This window comes from Neofelis nebulosa, chromosome 1 (genome assembly GCF_028018385.1).
Source record: "Neofelis nebulosa isolate mNeoNeb1 chromosome 1, mNeoNeb1.pri, whole genome shotgun sequence".
Classification (NCBI taxonomy): domain Eukaryota; kingdom Metazoa; phylum Chordata; class Mammalia; order Carnivora; family Felidae; genus Neofelis; species Neofelis nebulosa.
This window is the reverse complement of record NC_080782.1, coordinates 127,949,833-127,969,887: the sequence shown is the minus strand read 5'-3', so window position 1 is coordinate 127,969,887 and position 20,055 is coordinate 127,949,833. Positions and strand designations below refer to the sequence as shown.

General features: G+C 45.8%; 1 protein-coding gene across 1 annotated transcript in view; it reads left to right on the top strand.

Moving 5' to 3' along the window:
* The window catches only part of SLC25A48 (solute carrier family 25 member 48), a 169,501-nt gene that overhangs the window by 91,204 nt on the left and 58,242 nt on the right, over positions 1 to 20,055 (top strand). The gene's annotated exons all lie outside the window — the stretch shown is intronic.

Below are 20,055 nucleotides of genomic sequence, written 5' to 3'. Positions count from 1 at the left end.
TTGTGTGTGCTTCACCTGAATTGCATGACCTGTCCCGTGACCTGGGAGCCTCGTGTGGCTGAGAACACATTTACCGAAGAGTAAGGCCGCTCTTCATGGGAATCGGTGGTCCTTGTGAGCCCCGTATTTGCTGGAACTGAATTTTTTGCTGGTACTGAATGACACTGGGCTCCTCAGAATGGTTTGATGCCCAGGGACGGTTCCAGAAGCCCCAAAGCCCCTGCCCTGCCCAGCCCAGCCCAGCCCTGGCACAATTCTGGCAGATCCTAGTCACCTGATTGTCTCCCACAATCCACTGCACAGAGATGCCAGGGTGGAAAAAGGAGAATAACATTTGGGACCTAGACACCGCTGGGCTCACACCAACAAACGTGGGGAGTGAAGCAGGATGGTGTGGGGAAGGGAGACTGTTTTGGGGGGGGGGGGTTTCCTCTGGGTGGTGGATTTGGTAGAAGCTTCTGGCTGCTGTTGGGAAGCCCAGGTTCTGGCCCTCCCTCTGACACTGACCTGCCGGATTATCTGCACATGCTCGGACATATGCATGTGCAGAGGCTGCTGGGAGGAAGGGGCATCCCGAGGGGCCGGGAGCACAGGGGAACCTGGTAAGGGGGCTCTGCACGGCCATCCCCATTTTAACCACTGCTGTTCCACTCGCATGTGATTGCACGGTGGAGGCCACCTCGTGTGGCTCATCAAAAGGATTCCCCAGCTGAAGCTGGTTGCAAGGCAAACTACAGGGTTCCACTCTCCAGAACCAAGTGTAAGAGGTGAGAGAGAGAAGGGAAGAAAGGGAACAGTTCCTGCAGGAGGAGGGGACTTCAAAAGCAGGTGTGGGTTAGGGAAAGGGAGGGAAGGATGCAAAGAATTGGGTGTCGACCGCAGGCTGACAGCCTTGGTCACTGACAGGGATGACTCCAGAGCTCTGGGAACATTAACCTGGACGCAGCCCAAGAAGATGCGGTTGTGATGCCCCAGGATTACTCTTCGATTATTATTAGACGTGCTCTGGCGACAATGCGTTGCTGAAAACCAGCAGTGACGGCATCCAGCCCATGCACGCGGGGCTTCTGCAAGCCAGCCGCAAAGCACCCCCGAGCAGGGTTCAGGCTATACGGCTTGAGACCCCAGGCTCGTGGGAAATGGAGCATTGTGGTTTTGCCTCTGCTGTCAACAGTTTCAGAAGGCCCAGGGCAGAGCAAAAGTTTAAGTCGAATATCTCCTGAGTCTGTGTGCCGACTGCTGATTGAACAGCCAGGGATCCGGATTCTGGTTTCTTTGTTTTGTTTTGTTTTTTCTCTTCTATCTTCTGCATCTCTGACATGGCTCACTGTGTTTGCTCTCCACGAAAACAGCACTGGGTCAGGCCCTCGGGCTCTGTCTGCTGCTCCATCCACCGCAAGCTCCGTGCTTCTGTCCCCAAGCTTCTCATGCTGTTAGCAGCAGTTGGTACGTCCTGGGAAGTTTGACCATGTAAACCTGCTGTCTGAGGACTCTGTGGGGAGCGGGGTGTGAGCGCAGAGGGAATTTTGCCTGCAATTTCTCTTTTCTTCCTCTTGTCAGGCACGTGGCTGCCCTTTCCTGTATTTTCATTATGGGAAACAGGCAGGAACAGGATGTGGGCTTGAATCTCACCCGGTCACTTACAGGGACACGTGGCTTTGACCTTGAGTAAGTTATTTGTTTCTTTGAAGACTTACTTTCCTCACCTGAAGAGATGCACTATTCCTGTTTACGGACTCTCCCTGGGAGAGACCAAAGACATGCGGAGCCTTACTGCATCACAGCTGAGCTGACGTATTGCCTGGCTGGGCCCCAGTGAAGGGGGGGGGGGGGGGACAAGACCCGCCCCCCCGACTGTCGGGACATTGATGGGGGTCATTGCTGTTGTTTCCATCGTGAGTGATTATCTACAGTACTGCATCTCCCCACCTTGGCTGCCACGAGGGCCAGAACACAGGTCCCCAAGTGACCGCTTTGCTCACGACACAACCTCTGCCCCTCTCCAGAGAGGCCTTCCTGGCTAGGTGTCCTGTGGCTAATGAAGTAGCTGGGCCCAGTGGACTCTACCTGAGGGGTCAAGGCTTTCTCTCATTCATCAGGCTCCTTGCAAATACATGTTTTCATGGCTTGCTCCCCCTGCCCTTAAACTCTTCAAACTCCCTGTTGTGCCACAAGCCTTGATAACAAAGCCCAACAATGTTTTTCTCATTGGCTAGTCAATTTGCTCTTTTCTGAGCTACTGTAAATTTGCAAAAATCCCTCTTGGACAGGTCCTGTTGGCTAGAGCCGTTTTGAACGGTAGCAAGTGGGAGAGATTGAGTACCAGAGAGGGAGAATGAATGAAGGAGGCAATGCCAAGCACCCCTACATACATACACGCCAGTGCAATCCTAACTCGCTCATTTTTACTGTAAAAAAAATGACAGAGACCACAGTGTAACAACCGGGGCAAAAACGTTCTTTTAATCACCCTCGATGCCATCACTCAGGCAAATCAGCTGTTTTTAATCTTTGCTTCTCTAGCCTGTGTGCAAGCAAACGTGTTTCTAAGCAGCCATAATTGGAACACAGTTTTGTATTCCGTGTTTCTCCCTATTTCCTAAGCCTCGCCTCGCATTGCTACACAGTCTTTATAGGTATCATTTTTAGTGGCTCACACTCAGTTGTGGCTTCTGGAATGTACTTCCTGTCCCCCTGCATGGCCATCACATCATTACCCGTAGGGGCCCACATCTGCGGGGAAACAAGCGTGGAGGTCATTTGTGCAATCCGTCCCTGTTATTGAATTCTAGAAGCATCTGGCGTGAAAATGCTTCCTTGGGGCAGGCGCATGACTGGTCCAGGAAGGGAGCCCTTCCGTGTGCTTCGTGTATAAACAAATGCTTTCGTTTTCGAAGAAGACTCAGGCCCAGAACCCTTGCAAGCATACTTTAGTATGCTCAAGGGTATAACCAGAGGTCATTGCTTTTGCTGCTTTGTTAGGGTGCGAATTCGTCTTCCTCCTCAACTTCTCCATCATCCTCGTCCTCGCTGTTGTACTCAGGGCTGCTGTTTATTGAGTGCTTACCCTGTGCCCGGCCCTGTATGTCGTCTTGCATCCTGGTTGTATCTAATACCATCAGTTGCCGCTGTTGTTATTCTCAGTTACAGATGAGGAAACTGAGGCCCAGGATGCTGAAGTGACTGTCGAAAATCTCCTAGCTCTCAAGGGTCAGAGGCTGCCTGCCTCCAGATGGGGGAGCCTTGACACCATCTGGCTCCTCACGTGAGGGCCTTTCCTCCAGGGCAGAGTTTGGTCTGAAGCCCCTAGGTTGGGCCGCGGGGTCTAAGGAGCCTTACTATCTTAGTCCCTCTGGGCTGCTATCACACAATATCACAGACTGAGTGGCTTATAAACAACGGAGATTTATTTCTCACCGTTCTGGAGGCTGGCAGAGTTGGTGTCTAGAGAGGGCCGGCTTTGCTGTATCCTCACAAGGTAGAAGGGACAAGGGAGCTCTCTGGGGTCTCTTTTATAAAGGCACTGATCCCACTCATGAGGGCTCTACTCACATGATCTAGTCACCTCTCCAAGTCTCCACTTCCTTTTACCATCACCTTAGGGATTAGGTTTCAGCATATGAGTTGGGGGGATGCAAATGTTTAGTCCAAAGCATTTACCACGATGGACCTCTCTCTCCAGGGGAGAAAGAAGGCCTCTCCTCAATCCCATAAGAACCCTGGGCAGGATAGGGTGTGCCTGGCTAATAAGATGGCAGCTGAGAGGCCATGTGCCCTGGTCAGAGGCTCCAGGCATGGGACACAGTTCCCCCAAGGTCACACGGAGAGGTATTGACGCAGCCGGGCTAGAATCTGGGTCTCCTGACTTGTGACCAGGGCTATGTCCTTCTTGCGGAGAAGTGATTTCACATCTGAAATTGAGGGAGAGGCTTTAGAATTACCCAGCTCCTCTGTTCTTAGAAACTGCTGATGCCGTCGCATAGGTATCACAGGGCAAGAGAGAAGACCGGGGAGGAGACAGTGACTGAGCTCAGCACGGGTGGGTGAGGCAAGAGAAAACAGTGTGACTTAGAAATGTCAGAGATACCGCCCCGGGGCCCCTGAGCCTGGCCTCAGTCTGCTGACTGGACTTGTCAGACTTAGCAAAGTTCCTGCCAAAGGGATTTCCTAAAAGGTAAAGGCTCTTCGCTTTTCTGAGTCTCCCATGGGCAGCAAAACCCCCTGAGAGGAGCCTTTATTGTGACCACAACCTTTCCTGAGCAGAATTAACCCAGAATTAAAGCTGCTACAGGAAAGGAGATATTTTACTTATGATTCTTTCAGTGGGTATTCATTGACACTTTCTGTGTCAGGTAATGGGAATGAGAGACACATTTCCTATCTTTATGATAGGGATAATACACTAGTAAAGGTAAGCTCTGTGAAGGACACCAGTGAGGAGATGTGGTAGGGACTGTGGGTAGAAGTGGAGGCAGGAAGCCAACTTGGAGGGAATTGTCAGGGAAGGCCCTTCCCAGGAAGAGGCATGAGTGTTGAGACCCAGCAGATACCTGGGCATCTTCCCAGATCTGGGGACAGAGCATTCGGGCAGGGGGAAACAGCAGATGCAAAGGCCCTGAGGTGGACTGTTGAGTGAATTGCAGGAACAGAAAGAAGACTGATGGGAGCAGTTCTCTTCAGGTTCAGGATTGGTACTGTTTCAAGCAACGAGAGAGCCGGCCCAGTGGGATTGTTGGCCTTCTCAATACAGAGCATCCACTTGGACTGTATTCTGCCTTTGCCTCTGTCAGTCACTACTGTTTTCCCCTCCTGCCTGTGTTTGCATGCTGCAGGGAGTGGCGTGTGGCTGGTGCTGTCATGCAAACAGTAGCTCTTCTAAAAGGCAGCGCTCCCTCCCATCTCTCAGTACCCTCAATCTGATGGTTTGTTTACATCTGATAGCTGTGTCCTCATTAGAGCCAATTAACGTGGCATTTCTTGGACCTCGTAAAAGTAATAAATCATGTTGTGTTTACCTTTTGGTTACTAGGCAGAGTGCTAGGGTTTGCAAAACAAAACAAAACAAAACAAAACAAAACAAAACAAAACAAAACAAAAACCAAAAAACCCCTGCCTGTGGTTATTTAATTGGAGAAAGCTGCTCTTGTTGCGGACTCAGCTAAACGGGCCATTTGCTCTGGAAGGGACAGCCCTGAGCCAGCCGCACCTACTCATTTGCTGGTTGCTGATGGACACTGACTCCAGACCTCACCTGGGAAGAGACAGTGCCACGGTTTTATCCTGCCCGTGGGCTGGGTTGGTCCAGGTGCGTGTTACAGTGAGGTCTGCTGCTGGGATCTGGCCGTGCCAGGACAGGGGTGCCGGGCTGGCTCTGCCCACCGGCCCAGACTGACTAGGGAGAACCCCTGCCACCCTGGCTCGTTTCCTCCCCTTCCCCTAAGGACCGCCAACAGGACAAGGGGAGGCTGTGCCTTCAGAAGCTCAGAGGAGCCTGACAGGCTGTTGGGGACCCCGCCATTGCCCTCATTCTTGCCACCCTGCTGTCACTTGGATGCTGGGGCACTCCTGGGCACACACCATCTGCCCCATCTGGGCTCCCTGCTGGATGCAAGGCCTTCGATGAAGCCCCAAGCAGCACAGCACACAGGCCCATTTCTGCCAGTTTTCTGGGGACAGTCTCATCTCTGTCCTTTTTATTCTCATGACACTTTAATTTTTTTTTAATTATTGTTTTAATGGTTTCAGGAGTGGAATTTAGTGATTCATCACTTACAGATGACACCCAGTGCTCATCCCAGCAAGTGCTCTCATCAATGCCCATCACCCATGTAACCCATCCCCCTACCCACCTCCCCTCCAGCAGCCCTCAGTTTGTTCTCTGTATTCAAGAGTCTCTTCTGGTTTGCCTCCCTCTCTGTTTTTATCTTATTTTTCCCTCCCTTCCCCTATGTTCATCCGTTTTGTGTCTTAAAGTCCACATAGGAATGAAATTATATGATATTTGTCTTTCTCTGCCCGACTTATTTTGGTTAGCATAATACATTCTGGTTCCATCCACGTTGTTGCAAATGGCAAGATTTCATTCTTTTTGGTTGCCGAGGAATACTCCCTTGTGTGTGTGTGTGTGTGTGTGTGTGTGTGTGTGTGTGTGTGTGTGTGTATACACCACATCTTCTTTATCCATTCATCTGTCGATGGATATTTGGGCTCTTTCCATACTGTGGCTATTGTTGATAGCGCTGCTATTAAACATTGGGGTGCATGTGCCCAATTTTTGTATCCTTTGGATACAAAATCAGCATTTTTGTATCCTTTGGATAAATACCTAGTAGTGCCTTTGCTGGGTTGTAGGGCAGCTCTGTTTTTAATTTTTTGAGGAACTTCCATACTGTTCTCCGGAGTGGCTGCACCAGTTTACATTCCCCCTAATGAAACTTTTAATTTTGATCACTATAGATTCACATACAGTTTTAAGGAATAATACAGAGAGACCCTGCATACCCTTAACCCAGCTTCTTCCAGGGGTAACATCTTGGAAAACTATTGTGCAAGACCACAAGTATCTTGACCTTGATAGTCAAGATACAGACATTTCTATCACCACACAGGATCCCCCATGTGTCCCCTTTATAGTCATACCCGCCTCCCTTTTGCTTCTAACCCTCCTTAACTATTTGCAACCACTAAATGTCTCCATTTCTAGAAGTTTGTCATTTCAAGAATGTTACAGAGAAGGAAGCACACAGGACATAACCTTTTAGGATTGGCTTTTTCCACTTAGCATAATTCCTGAGCATCATCCAGATGGTTGTGCATGTCAGTGGTTCTTTCCTTTTTACTGTTGAGTAGTTTTCCGAGGTATGGACATACCACAGTCTAACCTTTTACCCACTGAAGAAAATCCATGTTGTTTCCAGTTTTTGGCTCCTATGAATGTGACTGCTACATACACTCTTCTATAGATTTTGGTTTCATTTCTCTGGGATAAATGCACAGGAGTGCCATTGCTGGGTTCTCTGGTAGTTGCATGTTTCGTTTTTCAAGAGACCATTTTCATGAGTGAATGTCCTATTTTACTTTCTCACCAGCAACGTATGAGTGAGTGATCCAGTTTCTGAACATCTTCACCAGCCTTTCGTGTTGTCACTATTTTTTATTTTACCTATTCTGACAGATGTTTAGTGGTATCTCATCGTGATGCAACTTACATTTTCATAATGGCTAATAATGTTGAACATCTTTTCCTATGCTTATTGGTCATATGAATGAGGTGTCCTTTTCCTAGTTGGACTCTCTGGATTTTTTTACTGCTTGGTTTTGCAAGTTATTTACATGGTCTAGATACTGGTCCTGTGTCCCATATGTGCTTTGCAGCTATTTTCTCCCACTCTGTAACTTGTTTTTTAGCCTCTTGCAGAGTCTTTTTCTGAGCACAAGTTCTTAATGAAGTCTAGTTTATCAATTTTTCCTTTTATGTATTGTGCTTTTGATGTTATAGCTGAGAAATATTTCCTGGCCCTAAAGATTTTCTCCTAGTTTTTCTTTTCCTAAAAATTTTATAGTTTTACATTTTACATCTAAGTTTGTGATCTGTTCTGAGTTAATTTTCACATAAGGTATAAGACAGGTTGAGGATATTTTTTTCCCCCACAGATGTCCAATTTCTCTGGCACCATTTGTTGAAAATACTATCTTCTCTCCGTTGATTTGCTTTTACACTTTCATCAAAAGTCAGGCATACTCGTGTGTATCTTTTTCTGGGTATCTCTGTGTCTCCACCTATCCCACATAATCTTGACTGCTGTAGGTACACATTAAATCTTGAAATCAGGTAGAATGATGCTTTCCATTTTATTCTTTTTCAAAAATTATGCTAGCCATTCTAGTTCCTTTGTCTTTCTGTATATATTTTAGAATCATCTTACCTATATCTACAAAATATCTTGCTGGTATTTTGACAGGAATTTGGGGTTCTGTCTTTTTTTTAAAATATAACTTTTCTATAGCTAGCATGTATTTTGTATAGTATTTTTTTACAAGTTGAAAATAAAAAATTAGCAAAAAGAGAACTGAGAACATACATACATATATATGTATATCCTGTATATACTGTTTCTTAACAAGCTGTCTTGGGGTGCCTGGGTGGCTCCGTCAGTTAAGCATCCGACTTTAGCTCAGATCATGATCTCGAGGTCCATGGGTTCGAGGAATGGGTCGAGCTGTATGACAGCTCAGAGCCTGAAGACTGCTTCAAATGGTGTCTCCCTCTATCTCTGCCCCTCCCCAGCTGGCACTCTGTCTCTCTTTCTCTCAAAATTAAATAAACATTAAAATTTTTTTTTAAACAAGCTTTTACTTAATATATTAAGACTCGTTTTTGTATGGCAACAAATGCATTTCTATGTTATAATTTTTAATTGTTTCATAATATTTACTCGTGTGGATACAGTATCATTTATCAGACCAATCCCTCGCTACTGGATATTTGGGAGTTTTCTTAAAAAATATTTTTTATTTACTTTTCCCTGTTGTAAACAACACTGTGCTAGATATGTTAAAAAGCCATATCTCTGTAAGTATCCTCAGTCATTTCCTTGGAAAAAAAATTCTGTGAGTAAAATAGCTGGCATCTTCTTGATTCTTATGTGTTTTTTGAGTTTTTAAAGAGAGCTTGAGAATGAGCAGGTCAGAGGGAGAGAGAGAGAGAGAGAGAGAGAGAGAGAGAGAATCTCAAGCAGGCTCCACACTCAGTGCAGAGCCTGGATGCAGGGCTGAATCCCACAACCCTGGGATGGTGACCTGAGCAGAAATCAAGAGTCAACACTCAGCCGACTGAGCCACCCAGTTCTTCAGTTTTCCTGATCACAGATGGAGATCCAGTTCCTTGAACTGAGTCTAATGTTCGGTTATTAGCTCAAAAAAGGCAAACCACTTTCTGCCTCTGGCTTGCCTACCACCTGGGCTTGCCCTCACCCTCACCTGGACCAAAACTTGGGTGCAGGCATACTACAGATGGGAGATCCAAGTTCTCTTCTGCTTTTTAACTATCTTGGAGGCTCTCCCTGTGGTTGAGAGCTCTAAGGCCTGTTTCCAACCCCAGATGTAAAACAGATGAGAAATGGACCCTGTGCCCTGCTCTTAGGAGATTTCCCCCGCACCCCTACCTTTGCCTAGTGATTCTCTGAAAGCTGTTCTCCCTTTCTGGAAAAAGGTACATGGGGACTCATGGGGCCTTCCACCTCCACCGTCGCTTAAAAAAGCCTCTCTCCTCCACCCTGAGTAGTGTGTGACTATTTTAAGAAAAATTCTTTAAGGGCTTCAAAGAGTAATAAGATAGTCTTCCGGGATGACTATTAAAATTCTTGAATACATTTAAGGGATTTACATTTTCAAAGAGAGAATGTTTTCTGTTTGATGTTGAAAAAAGATGATTTTTTTTTCCATCCCTGTGAATTTAAATTATTTGCTTGACTTTCTGGTGGAATAACCACAGTGTTCTTACATTCTGGATGCAGCATTTGTTAGGATTCTCCATGATTGACTGCAGGGAGATTGTGTGTATAAATGATTTTGAAATATGTTTTCAAACCAACAGCCATCTGTAAGTTGTCAGCTTAAAAAAAATGGCATCTTCCTCGCATAGGGAAATCTCATTTGAGAGAAATAGTCACACACACACACACACACACACACACACACACCCCAGAAATACCAGTTTGAAATGATCTTTAATGATGAGCCAATGGAGAGAGACCTTTCAGAAGAAATGGAATCAGTCTTCCCCCTTGTGGATAACTAGGAAAATGCCTATTTTCCCTGCTAAAGGTTACATGTAAGAGTCTTGAGGGAACCACAGGGTATATGATGTTTTTCTATCTCATTTAAAAGTAATTTTAAGTGTATTTTATCTAAAATTTGTGTTAAAGTGACAAAATATCTCTGTAATAGGTAATTGGCTTTATGACTAGAATTTAATTTTTTTTAATTTTAAAAAATGTGTATTTCTTCATTTTGACAGAGAGAGAGAGAGAGAGAGAGAGAGAGAGAGAGAAGGCAGGGGAGGGGCAGAGAGAGAGGGAGACAGAGAATCCCAAGCAACCTGCACACTGTCAGCGCAGAGCCAACCCAGGGCTCGAACTCACGAACTTTGAGATCTTGACCTGAGCCAAAAATCAAGAGTCAGATGCTTAGCTGACTGAGCCACCCAGGCATCCCATGACTAGCATTTTAAAATGAAACACAGAAAATATAAGTACAAGGGGTAGTGTGAGACATATATATTTTTATATATAATAGAATGTTTATATTATATATATATTCATATATACATACACACACATATATACATATGTATATATGTATACATATATGTATACATATATACATATAAACAGGGAACTCTAAAATTTTATATATGTATACATATATGTATATATGTATATATATATATGTGTATATATATATATGTGTGTATATATATGTATGTATATATATATAAAATTTTAGAGTTCCCTGTTTCACATGCCCAGAGTATTGGCAACAGGTAAGTCAGTCTTTTTTTAAAGTTTTTATTATTTTTTAAATATTTTTTAAAGTGTATTTAATTTTGAGAAATTCGAGAGACAGAGTGCAAGCAACAGAGGGGCAGACAGAGGGAGACACAGAATCTGAAGCAGGCTCCAGGTTCTGAGTGGTCAGCCCAGAGCCGGACGCAGGGCTCGAACTCACGAACCGTGAGATCATGACCTGAGCCAAAGTCAGACGCTAAACGGACTGAGCCACTCAGGTGCCCCTAGTTGTTTTTTTTTTTTTTTTCTTAATGTTTATTTATTTTTGAGACAGAGTCTGTAAGTGGGGGAGAGGTGGAGAGAAAGGGAGACACAGTATCGGATGCAGGCTCCAGGCTCTGAGCTGTCAGCACAGAGCCCGACACAGGGCTGGATCTCATCAACCGTGAGATCATGACCTGAGCTGAAGTCGGACACTTAACCGACTGAGCCACCCAGGCATCCCATCAGGTAAGTCAGTCTTCATGTCTCTGTCTGGATCTTGGAAGCTGGGAAGTTTGGGAAGAGCTTTGGGGACTCACAGGAGAGGTGACAGTAATGATCACCATCATTTGGGAACAGGCTACTATATGCCAGGCACTATTCTTACCCTTACTATCTAAATTAAGAAGCGTATGCTGTTCTTGTCCACAAATGACAGCTGAGGGATTGGAGACTCGGGCTTTCTTCCCCAAAGTGACACTGTCACGTCATAGAGCTGGGATATAAACACCCACATTTGGATGCATCCAGAGGGTGCAAGGCAAACTCCCTGCTGGGTACCAGGAGACACCAGAACAGCCCTGGCTGGTAGCTGAAGCAGGTGGCCTGGCTCCTGCCCCTGAGAGATCATGGCCCTTCTGTCTGTAACACAGCCTGAGGGGCGGGGACAGAAGAGGGCTGAACACCTCACAACCCAAACAAACAGAAAGCAAAGCAAGGTGAGAATCCCTCCAACCCTTGGCTGAGAGGAAGCCAAAGACTAAGTCTGAGGATGGAGAAGAGGATCTAGAATTTCTAGAGCCCACCTCAGAGGACTTTATAGGCTAAATTGTGTCCCCTAAAATCTGTGTGTTAAAGCCCTAACCCCTCGCACCTCAGAATGTAACCCTGTTTGGAGATAAGATTTCTTTACAGAGGTAACTAAGGTAAAATGAGGTCATTAGGATGGGCCCTATTCTAAGATGCTGGTGTGTTTATAAGAGAGAAGGACATACACACAGAGGGAAGACCGCGCACAGACCAGGGGGAGGCTCAGCCTCCAGAACTGTGAGAAGATAAAATTTCAGTGTTTAAGCCCCTCAGTCTGGGGTCTTGTGTTAGTTGGGCCTAGGAAGTGAATATAGCACCCGTGGCCACCTGGGCCGTGTCTTGGGAGAAGGCTGCGGGCTTGCTCAGGCGGGAGCATTGCCCCACGTCAAGAAAAGCACAATAGGGCAACGTGCCAGCTTTTAGGGGCTTTGCCAAATCCAGGGTGGCTGAGGGGAAATTTGCTTTGCATAGTAGAGAGGCAGCTAGATTGTAAAAGCCCTGGGGCACCAGACTGTATGGTTTGGATTTGCTTTCCTTTTTTTTTTTTTTTTTTTTTTTTAATTTTTTTTAACGTTTATTTATTTTTGAGACAGAGAGAGACAGAGCATGAATAGGGGAGGGGCAGAGAGAGAGGGAGACACAGAATCCGAAACAGGCTCCAGGCTCTGAGCAGTCAGCACAGAGCCCGACGCGAGGCTCGAACTCACGGACCGCGAGATCATGACCTGAGCCGAAGTCGGACGCTCAACCGACCGAGCCACCCAGGCGCCCCTGGATTTGCTTTCTTAAACCAGAGGGACCCACCAAAGGTTTTTGAGCAATGAAGCGATAGGAAAAAATTAGAATTTTAGGAGGAGATGTCTGGCAACATGTGTGGTTGGCAGGGGAGCATCTGAAGGTCGGAACCAGCTGGAAGGGAAGGGACTGCAATTGTCCAGGATCAGAGTTTTAAGTGTCAGAATGAGCGTGGCTGGAGGTCAGGGTCACATGTAGATCCTGGAGAAGAAATAGCTAATAGGTGACATAGAGGCCCTGGGGCGGGGGGGGAGGGAGGGACAGGGGGTGCAGTGCAGATGATGCTGATAGGCAAAGAGGTGTGGAGACCAGAGTGGGCAGGGAGGTGAGGGTGGGAGAGAGCCAGGCTCTCCAGGAAGAGCTACAACACTCTCAAGTGGCCCTGGTACCATTCCCGGGACTGCTGTCTGTAAATGCGTGTCTTTGGTTTGCCAGTGTTGTAAAGCAGACAGTCCTTGTAAGTGAAGGTCTGTCCTGACAACTGCAGACTTCTCTGGATTGCACAGAGGGTGGGTGACCTGCTCACCTGGTGGCCTGGCTCAAAGGGGAAATTAAACACATCATCAATCCTTGTGGGAAGAGATAAACGACATAAAAAGTACTGGATGATTATTACATCTTGAAAAGGCCCTACGAAACTTGGCATGCTCCTGCCCTGAGGTGGCTTAGAATATCAACTGTACTGGAGCTTTTCCCTGGAAGACAAAAGAAGATGAGAACATCTTGAGAGAGGTCAGAAGACACTAGAAGCTTGGGGGAGGGCTTCCCAGAGGCAGGAGGCAAGTTCCACCCCTGGAGGGACCCTCAGGGCATCTGTTTCCCCTCCCCCACCCCCCCACAGAGCAGCAAACCCTGGGGGCAGCCTCCAGGTGATAAAGGTGTCACTCCTGGCCTGGCCTGAGGAGGAAAACACAAAGAGCCATTTTGGCAGCAGGAGCACCCAGGGAGTGGACGTTGTTTTTTCCCAGCAAAGAAAACAAGGTTGGCAGTTGACACAGAATCCGCCTAGTGGTTGAGCTCCAGATTTTAGTCTGACTTCTCGTCAAGCGCGAGGTCCCCATGTGGCCTCTGCACCCTGGGCCTTGTCCATGCTTTGTGTCCTCAGCAGGGACATTGCAAGGGCATTTGTTCCTCATGTACATTCCCTGGTGGGACAGAGTCACTCTGCCTGCAGCCTGGGCCCTTGTGCCTCCTGCGGGTGGCTTCGCTGGTCACCCCGCCTTCTCAAATCTCTGCTTCCTCATCTGGATTGCCCGGGCAGCGAGCGTACTCCTACCGGACGACAGGGGCTAAAAGCTCAGGCTGAAGGGCCAAAGGGACCTGGAACAAGACACTCAGCCACACTGGCCTCACGTGCCACATCTCCAGAACAGAGATTTGAATCCCTGCCCCCGGGATTGTGAGGGTTACAGGGGAGGGTATATTGCAGGTGCTTCCTAGGCGCAGTGCTCAGTACCCGGTCCTCGCTCCACGTTCTGTGACTCCAGAAAAGTCAGTCCGCATCTCTGGGCCCCGTCGTACCAGCTGGTCCACGAGTGTGGGGATCGAGAGGGGATATGCAGTGAAGCCACAGAAGGCCCATGCCTCATGAACTGGCGGCAGCCCCCAGGGGATGGGTCCCCAGTGGTAGAGGCTCTGCTGAGCCAGATGCTTAAGCTACAGTTAGAGTAAGTGGCACAGCAGCTGTGAGGAGGGGGCCCTCTAGAAGTCGCCTGAAACTTCTTGCACCTGGGGAGGAGCACCAACCCCCACGGAAAGGCCAGAGGGGCTGGCTTTAAACTATATGGAGGGGCACCTGGGCGGCTCAGTTGGTTGAGCGTCCGACTAGAGCTCAAATCATGATCTCAAAGGTTTGTGAGTTCGAGCCCCGCATCGGGCCCACTGCTCTGAGTGCAGAGCCCACTTCGGATCATCTGTCTCTCTGTCTCTCTACCCCACCCTCACTAGTGCTCTCTTGCGCGCGCAAAAATAAAACATTAAAAAAAAGACTATACTGAAAGGGATGGGCTAAGTCCAGCACATATGGAGTGAACATTGTGACGCCTGAGTCCTTTTATGTAAAATGAGTTACAGTCATCCACATCTACAGAGGCACATGGACGCAGGGGCCAAACTGGAAGGGGTGAAGTGTAGTACGTGTGGCCTGGAGCGCAGGTGTTCTCACGTCACCTGTGTGTTTTTGCTGTACCTGATGACAGCTTGTGATCAGTATGCAAGGAGACTCAGCATTTTATTGAAAAACAGTCTACCTTAGTCTTGTCCCAGGCAGAAATACCTGAAAAATCATGGCTTTGATGGGACAATTATATTTTTTCTAATATGCAGTAAATCAAATGTATTTGCTGTTAAAATAAAAACTGATCACATGGTCACCTAAAATAATTTTCTTTTTTTTTCTTTTTTTTTTAATATGAAATTTATTGTCAAATTGGTTTCCATACAACACCCAGTGCTCATCCCAGAAGGTGCCCTCCTCAATATAAAATAATTTTCAATGGCAAAGTGATTAAATACTTTGGCCTCAGAATCCGGCTGCCTAAATTTGAATTCCAGCCCTGCCATTTACTGGTGGTCTTTTATTGCCCTCTTTAAACCTCCTTTCCTTATCTTTACAAAGGGGTAATAATGGTACCTCGCTGATAGGATTCTTAAGAGGACATAAAGTAATCAACAAAAAATGACTACCATGGATCCCGGCCTAGAGTGACCACTGAAATAAATGTGACTATTAAAAACTGGTTACAGCGATTTATGCTTCTAATCACATCGATACTGCTGGTATTAGTTGTTCTCCCACTGTGAACAACTAGAAAACTGGATAAAATAGGAAGCCACTATTTGAAGACGGTGGAAAACAGAAAGTTCTGGACAGTGATCTAGGAGGGAAAGGGAACAAATGAAATGGGCCCTAAACCCCCGCCCCCCCGGCCCCCGGCTTTCTGCCTGATTGAGAATGCAGCCAGAAGGGACACTGGTGCAGACTCGGTGGCCTCTGGTAGTCCAGAAGGCAGAGATCTATGTTCTAGAGGATGGGAGACTGGAACTTGCATCCGATTCTACTTATGTGAGTTTGGGGAAAGGCAAAACCACAGGGACAGAAAGACTGGAGGTTAAATAGAGGCGAGAAGGGTTTTCAACTGAAGGACACAGTGAGTGGTGCCCTAAGAAGCAGCTTACAGGTGCCCAGTCCGCACCTCTCTTCCCAACTGAACATTTAGTGATGCCGTGTCAGCAGTTTGAAACTGGCCAGGGTGGGAGTGTTGACACCAGGGAAATGAGCCAACAGTCAAGGCTGAGTTGTGTTGTCTTCTTTGTTTGTTTTTGAGAATCGGTTTACCAGCACACCACTGGGCAAAAGGGAATTTGGGGAGTAATTGGACTGGTCTTTATCTTGATTAAGGTGGTGGTTACTTGATGGTATGATTGGTTAAAATTCATAGTTCTGCAAACTATCGAAGGGGTAGATTTTACTAACTAAAAAAAGAAAGTGCAAAAAGCTTGAAATTTAGAGATAAATTCAACATAAATTTCTATGAAAGTGTGGACATAGGCTTTTGAAAAGTATTTAATATGAATAATGTGTTAAGATTAAATATTTAATATTATTTAATATTTATTTAAAATTTTTAAAATATTTAATGTATTTTTTTTGAAAATTTTTAATCTTTATTTTTGAGAGAGAGAGCGCACGCGCACACACAGAAGTGGGGAGGGGCAGAGAGCGAGGGAGACACAGAATCTGAAGCAGGCTCCAGGCTCCGAGCTGTCAGCACAGAGTCCAACACAGGGCTCAAACCCAGGAACCGCGAGATCATGACCTGAGCTAAAGTCCGACAGACACTTAACTGACTGAGCCACCCGGGCACCAGTGAACTATTTAATGTATTTTTTAAATGTTAAAGTATATTTTGAAAAAAAACAAAATTGGCAAACTACCCTAGCTGATTTCAAGGCATAGAGTAAATTTGCAGCTGTCCACAGGACAGCTCCCACATCAAAGAGTAATCTGGCTCAAACTGTCAATAGTGCCAAAATTGAGAAACACTGATCACAGTAATCAAGAAAATGCCACAGTATTGGTCAGTTGGACAGAGCAGAGAGGCCAGGATGAATGGACCTGTGCGTATAGTACTGATTATGAGAAACAGGAAAAGTCTTCAACCAATGACATTGACATAGTGGAGATCTAAATGGAAAAATAGATCCTGATGCCTACCTCAAACCGTATCAATTAACTCAAAAACAATTATAGGAGACCTAAACATAAAAGGTAAGGGTATAGAACATCTAGAAGAAAACATAGGAAGAAATCATCACAGTCTTAGGATAAGCACGTGTTTCTTCGGATACCAAAAGCCCAAATGAGAAATGCAAATTGGATTTCCTCAAAATGAAAAAAATTTCCTAGAAAGACATTGTTAACAAGATTGAAGTCAAGGCATAGCCCGGTAGAAAATATTCACAATACATATTTCTGACAAAGGACTTGTATCCAGTATATATAAAGAGCTCTTACAACATAACAATAAGAAGACAAAAAACTTTATTAAAAGTGGGGGAAAGGAGCTTCCAGTGTTGGCATGGTAGCAGCGTAAGCTCACTTAGTCAACTCCTCCCACTAATTATAACAAAAGCTTTGAGCCATATTAAAAATCCAACTACCGGAGAACTCTAAAAAGTAAACAAAAACAGATTGTGGAGATGACGCTTCTAGACAAGTGATCCATGCAGGGGGAACTTTCCCATCTTCTCTCTCTCGGTCTCTCTCTGTCTCTGTCTTTGTCCCTGTCTCTCGCAGTCTCTTGGCTTTACCCAGAGGGCAGGCTCCACTTGCACAGCAACAATGCAGCAGTGGCAGAAGGGGGGCCCTGGGAGGACGCAGAGTGTGGAAGGAATCCAGGAGGAGAGAGAGCCAGGAAAGTGGTCTCTTAATTCTGTGAATCAGTGCACACGGATGGCCTAACCTCTGAGCTCTGCCTGAATGGGACAGACCCAAACCAGCACAGCCAAGCTTTGAAAACCAAACTGAGCTTTAAACCATGTGCATGTGTCTTTTTAGCCTAATCACTAAATAATTCATGCTCAAGAACAGAGTCAAGCCAATACAGAGCAGGCTTAGAGAACTGAACTGAGATTTGAGTCGTTACGTACGGAAGGCAAGACAGAACACGCAGCTTGAATCTAACCCAGTTGATTGTCTGCTAGAACAAAAATATAGACTTCTCTGGAGGATTATTTACAGGACCCAAAGTCTACACAACATAACATTCACAATGTCTGGGACAATTCAAAATTAGCCAACATACAAAGAACCAGGAAAATGTGGCCACTTCTCCAAGGAAGAGACAATAAATGCCAATGCCAAGGTGGCCCATGCATTGCAATTATCAAACCAAGAGTTCAAAGAAGCTATTATAACTGTGCTCCATTAGGTCAAGAAAAACACATTTGGAATGAATAAAAGGATAGAAGTTCTCAGCGTAGACACAGGACCTATAAAAAAGAACCAGATGGAAATGTTAGGACTGAAAAATACAAAATCGGAATTTAAAAAATTTACTGATTTCAATAGCAGCTTGGTGATGAAGAGAGGGCGGAAAAACCTATAAATTTCAAGATAGATGAATAGAAATTATGCAATCTGAAGAACAGAGAGAAAAGAAAATTAGAAAAAAATGAGCAGAGCACCAGGGACCTGTGGGAAAATATATTTAAATTTTTAAAGGTTAGTCAAATTTAATTTTTTTCTTTTTAATTTGATAGAGAAGGCATCAAGGATGTGTCATGGAGAAGAAAGGGGCAATGCTGAGGGACTGGGCACAGACAGGTCAGGAAGGGTAGGCATCTAGGTCTGACCCCACCATGGGAGGTCCTGGAGCCACTCCAGGGAGGGGAGAGCCCAAAGATCTTGTACCCAGTCTGCCCTGTGACTTCAGTGGGACACTGGCTTGGAGAGGGGCAGATGGTTCTTAGGGTCACAAACATCAGGAAGAGGCAAGAGCCATAAAAGGGATAGTTAGAAGGCCCAGGAAGAACTCCCAGCTCCAGAGATTCTCCAACAACCCCCACTGCCATTGCAGCTCGGTTCCTGTGCCCAGCCCCCACCCCATCCAAACAGCAAGGTTCTAGACCAGCCCCCACATGAGTCCATGCTCCTCAGGGTGGAAGCCCAGAAACAGGGGCTAGGTGGTCCCTCAGAGGTGTCACTGGAGTCCCAGCAGGAGAGGAAAAATCAACTGCAAAAAAACATTGGAAGAAATAAGCCTTCCAAGATTTGGTGAAAGATGTAAACTGATATATTCTGGAGGCTCTGCAAACCCCCAAAGGATAAGGTCATTGGAAACCATGCCTAGACACATTATAAATGGCTGAAAATGAAAGCTAAATACCATCAAAATAGCTGGAAAAACATGACACGCTACATATTGTGGAATAAGGATTGTGATACATCCATATAGTGAAACAGCACTCTGTAAGAAAAAAGGAACAAACTATTGGTACATGCAAAAACATAAAGGAATCTCGCAAATATTATGCTGTGTAGGACAAGTCAAAGTAGGGGCATCTGGGTGGTTCATTCATTTGAGCGTCCAGCTCTCAATTTTGGCTCAGGTGATGATCCCAGGATCGTGGGATCGAGCCCCACATCAGGTTCTGTGCTGAGTGTGGAGCCTGCTTAAAATTCTCTCTCTCCTCCCCTGTCCCCCTCTCCCCCATGTCCTCTCTCTCTTTCTCTTAAATTAAGAAAAAAGTTAAAGTATCTGGTGTATGATTCCATTTATGTAAATTTCTAGAAAATACAGAATAATCTATAGTGACAGAGAGCAGATCAAGTGGTTGCCTGGACATGGGAGGGACAGATTACAAAGGTGCATCAGGAAATTTGGGGGACTGATAAAAATACTTGGTATCCTGATTGTGGTGATGGTTTCCCAGGTGCGTACATATGTGAAAACTGGGCAAATTGCATACTTTGCATATATGCGGTTTGTTGTAGTTTATAACAATAAAGTTGTGAAATACGCAGAAGATTCAAACACTTAACAGATGAAGGTGTATGAATTGACGATATGCACATGAAAAGATGCTCAACATCATGAGTCGTTATCGTAAACTAAAACCATAATGCTGTCCTCATACATACCCACCAGAATGGCAGAACTTTTAAAGTGATGGAGAGAAACTCCATCTTTCACACACTGCCCCTGGGAACATAAAAGGGCGCAACCTGGCTTGGGAATCAGTGCGTCAGCTTCGTAAACACATGCTTACCGTGTGATCAAGCTATTCACATCGTGAGTGCTTACCGAAGAGAAACGAAAACTTTGCCCCCACTGTCTCGTACACTACCGTGCCCCAGCAGCCTAATTGCTAATGGAAACAACCCAACGGTCCACCAATGAATCGACAAACACACTGTGGTGTAGAAAGGTGCAAACAGAATGCCGCCAACGTGGATGAATCTTAAAAACAAAATGCTGAAAACAGGAAGCTGCGCACAAAACTACGTACTGTGTGATTCCATTTATTCTAGCACACAAAAAATGAATCTCTGGCATCAAAACGCAAATCAGTTGTTGCTTGGGGCTGGAAGGCCGGTGCGGGGGGTACTACGTGAAGAGAGGCATTTCTGTATATTAATTTTGGAGTTGCTACATGGATTTTTAGGTTGTGAATGATA